General features: G+C 54.2%; 1 pseudogene; it reads left to right on the forward strand.

The window, feature by feature from the left end:
• The first annotated feature begins 1,112 nt into the window (after window positions 1-1,112).
• LOC124647586 lies at window positions 1,113-2,506 on the forward strand (annotated as a pseudogene).
• The last annotated feature ends 2,189 nt before the right edge of the window (window positions 2,507-4,695 follow it).

Here is a 4,695-nt window from a genome sequence, read left to right on the forward strand (position 1 = left end):
GTCGGGGAGAAGAGCGCGCACAGATGGAGCGTCAGCGACGAGGCCGTCCTGCTGCTGGAGCTGCTCACCGGGGGTCGCCGCGAACAGGCGTCGCGCTCCGGTTCCTCGGCGTCGTTCTTGGGGCCTAGCGCCGCCGAGGGGCAGAAGGCGCAGGCGCCGGAGATCATGAGGTGGGTGCGGCATGGGTTCGAGGACGTGCAGCCGCTGTCGGAGCTGGCCGAGTCCGGGACGCCGGCGCGCGCAAGGAAGAGGTGGTGGCCGACGAGGCTGTGCGCGCGCAAGGAGATGTGAAGCAGAGCTAGGAGATTGTGGTGGGCATGTGCATGGACGTGGGGATAATGGGTGTGTGGTGGGCAGGCAGGGCAGCAATAAAATGGGGCCATGTGATACGTGGGGTAAACCACTTCAGCAATCCGCTCGAAACTTTGCCGTGCGTGAGATTGAGGTGCACGGCAAAACCCAGCTGTCCCGTGTGATCCCTTTGCCGTGTGGTTTTCTGACTTTGCCGTGGTTTTATTTTTTGCCGTGCGCCGAATTATGGCTTTGCCGTGTCAACCTTCTTTGCCGTGCGTCGTTACTAGTTTTACCGTGCAATAATTATTTTCCATGAGTCGTTAGTAGTTTTACCGTGCAATGGTTCTTTGCCGTGCCCCCTTTTTATTTATACACGGCAAAGACATCTTTACCGTGCAAAGCCGCATGGCAAAGGGCGCGCAACGCCTTTTTTTTTTCCCGTAGTGACTTTCCTAGGCGCATCCTCTCGATTCAGGGTCTACTCCAATTAACTCACCAGTCACCACCAGGTAGATTTTTCACGGTATGTGTACTACAGCTACCGGGTATATATACACGGCGGCCGGCCGGCCGGCCGCGTTTGTTTGCCCATGGAGTTTCTTTCATGCCCTTCAGCTGCATGCTGTCATCCACGCATGGCGGCCGGCCCGTCGCGTGTGTTTATCCATGGTCTACCTGCTTAAAGTCCCCGTCACTGATGCTGGATATATATATGTCCAACGTCCGAGGAAGGATCGGGACCCAGGTTCAAGGTAACTAGCCGGTGACCTCCACTTAGGAGCTAGCTTCGCAACCGGCTACGTAAGCTGAAAAAGGCGATGCTTGAGTCGGTGCATACGCCGATGCTGTCGTTCGCGGTACGCCGGCGTGATCCGGAGCTCGTCGGCCCGGCTTCCCAGACACCCCGGGAGACGAAGCGCATGTCTGGCCTCGACAACATGGACGTTCTACGCATGCAGGCGTCATTGGCCCTCTTTTACCGTGGCGGAGAGGGAGACCACCCGGCAGCCATCATCCGACGCGCGCTGGGCGAGGCGCTGGTGCACTACTACCCGCTGGCCGGTCGGCTGAGGGAGATTGAGGGTCGGAAACTGGTGGTGGACTGCACCGGCGAGGGGGTGCTGTTCGTGCAGGCCGACGCCGACGTGCAGCTGGTAGATCTGGAGGCGGCGGGGCTCAGGCCGCCGTTCCCTTGCTGGGACCAGCTGCTCTTCGACGTGGAGGGCTCCAGCGGCACGCTTAACTGTCCCTTGCTGCTCATCCAGGTACTGTAATACGCAACATAATTTGAAGCATGGACGCTTCGTCTAGGTCGTCTAACCCTTTGTACGTAATATCTCGATCACCAGGTAACGCGTCTGTTGTGCGGAGGCTTCGTATTGGCGCTCCGATGTAACCACGTCATGTGCGACGCAATCGGCATCGCCCAGTTCATGAACGCCGTCAGCGAGCTCGCTCGTGGCCTCCCGTCCATTAGCGTCAAGCCCGCGTGGTGCCGCGAGCTGATCGAGATGCGCAACCCGCCCAATCCAGGCACCTTGCCCGACATACCCGAAGTGCCGATGGTCGAGCGTTCTTCTCTTTCACTGTCCGCGCCTCGGATGTGGCCGCCATGAAGAAATGCCTCCCTCCACTCCTCCGTGACACGGCCACCACCTTCGAGATTCTTGCCGCGTTCCTGTGGCGTGCTCGCACCACGGCGCTTGACATCCCGCCGGGCGAGCATGCTCCGCTGGTCATCGCCGTCAACTTCAGGGGCGACGCTGGGGCCGGGATTAGCCTTCCCGCGGGGTACTACGGCAACGCGGTTGCGACCACGACGGTTCCAGCCGACGCTGCGGTGCTGCGCCGCGGCTCGCTGGGTGACGCTGTGGCGCTGGTGCGGCTGGCCAAGGCCGCGGGGACCACGGAGTACTTTCGTTCCATGGCCAACGGGACGAAGGTGCGCGGCCTGCGCAGCTTCAATCCGGCCAACTTGCTTGCGATCTCTGACACCCGGAATATCGGGTTTCACCGCGTGGACTTCGGCTGGGGAGAGCCAATCTTCGCTGGCCCAGTTAGCACTTTTTTCACCATGTGCTACTTCATCCGTATTAAGGATCGTGATGGGGAAGACGCATTTGTTATGCCACTCATGCTGCCACGGCTGGCAATGGATCGCTTCGCGGCTGAGGTGGAGAGGTCATTGTTTGATGATGCTAATCACATGTAACGTTTATCTATTCTCAGCTACATATATTCTATATCCCATCCGATCTCATAAAACATGTTTTGGATTTATCTAAAGGAGAGCGCTGGGCGTCCCGGGGGGAACAAATCACTAATCCCCCGGGTCCCTAACCGTCCGATCAAGCGATTTGAGAAGTTTTCAGCCACCCAGCTCCCTCTCCCACTTTTGCTTCCATAATATACCAAAGTAGCAAAAAAAAAAATATTTGTACCAAAATTTGTTTTTCACCTAAAATCCCACTTTTGCTTACATAAAAACACCAATGCAGCAAAACCAATTCGATTGTAGCAAAAAACGGTTCACTGACTAAAACACATAGACCTCGCCGGAGAATCGCTGGATACCTCACCGGAGACATCACAGCAAAAAAATTCTGATATTGTAGCAAAAAAATCTGCGATTATAGCAAAACCCAGCTCATCGGAGACCTCGCCGTAGACCTCTATCGACCTTGTTGGAGACTTTGTCGGAGACCTTGTAGCAACAAATGTGTACTATTGTACCAGAAATACAGAACAATTGTAGCAACGATCTAGAACAAAACTAGCAAAAATGAGTTCGTCGCAAACTCCCGCCAAAAACCTCGGAGAAACAAATGTGTACTATTATAGCAGAAATACATAACAATTGTAGCAACGATATAGAACAAAAAGTAGCAAAAAATGGGACAGGAGCTGACGGCCGGCACCGGCAGCAAATGGGGCAGCATCCAGTGCAGCGCTAGGGGAAATTCAGGCCCAATTTGTCACATCCTAAAAATCACACGGCGCCAACGAAGGAAGAAGTTGGTCGGGCGGCTAGTGGAGCAACAGGAGGAGCACGGGGGAACACCAGCGAGTTCTGCATCGATGGCCTACAAGCGGCGCACGGAGGAGGCGGGGGCCCGCAGCGCGCGGAGAAGGTTGGGGTCCCAGCGACACAACTGACGTGTTGGGGGACCCGGCGGCGCGAGGAGGAGGGGGTCCGGCGGCGCACGGAGGTGCTGCGGCTCCGGTAGCGCACAGAGCTGCTGGGGGGTCCGGCGGCGCGAGGAGAAGGTGGGGGCCAGGGGCGCGCGGAGGTGGGGGCCCGGCGGCACACGGAGGAGGTGGGACGATCGGCGGCGGGTGGAGCATGGGGAACGCCGGCAAGGGAGAGCACCGAGGCACGCCGGCGAAGAGGAGCAGGTGCCGGTCGATGGAGAGTGGGTGCGAGGCGAGCGGCGCAGAGGAGTTCTCGTCGCGATTTGGGGAAAGAGGTGAGGGAAGAGATAAGATACGGGGCCCACGGTACACACGTCCAGCGCTCGAGGCGGAGGATCCGAGCACTGTTCCCTCGTGGAAACGTCAGCGTTTTCCTTATCTAAATTTAGATGTATTTAGACACTACATCTAAATTTAGACAAATTAGAACATCTTACTCATGTAGCTAAATTATTAGAAGTTAAATTACAAAGGAGGCGTATCTTACCACACGCTCATCTAATTTTGGGATACTTCTGCTACAGGAGAGGAATCACAATGTCACCTAAACTCGAGATATAGACCCTACACTAGCTCATAAGTGGAAATTTAATCACTACTTAGTGTTTAACTTAATCGTTAACATGAACTGAACAAACCAAGATGATATTCAAACAGCTAACTTAAGAGAGCAGAAAATAGCTGATGTTATGTTTAGGCTAGCTGTTAGAGCTGATGTGATTTCGGAGAACAGAAGGCAACACATCTAAACTTACCCAAGTGTTTGGAGATGGCACTGTAGTAGTTACTTTTATGTATTTTCTGTTTGCAAATTTTTTTCGAAAATGTTTTCTGTTGGCCAATGAGGCTGTAATCAACTTACTAATTTTTTTGCTTTCCCTGCCTTCTGTTGTTTCTGTTGTAACCAACTAATTTAGTGCTGATAAGAGCTACGGCTTCGTGTTTGCAATTTTGATTTCAGCATATTTGCATAAGCACAAAGATCAGAGCTAGGCATGATAGTCAAAACGATAATGAAACTGGAAACGCTCCAGGCACTTTGGTTTAGCTCATGAAAGTTAGCACATTAAGAAAATTACTTCTGCTAGAGGAAAAGAGGAGCATACCAAGATTAAGTCGCATGTACTTGCCACTGTGCCGAATCTTGGCGGATGGTAGATCTCCACCACCACATAAGAGAGCTCACGCGGCCGCAGCCGGGGGTGCTTT

Source organism: Lolium rigidum, chromosome 4 (genome assembly GCF_022539505.1).
Source record: "Lolium rigidum isolate FL_2022 chromosome 4, APGP_CSIRO_Lrig_0.1, whole genome shotgun sequence".
NCBI classification, from domain to species: Eukaryota; Viridiplantae; Streptophyta; class Magnoliopsida; order Poales; family Poaceae; genus Lolium; species Lolium rigidum.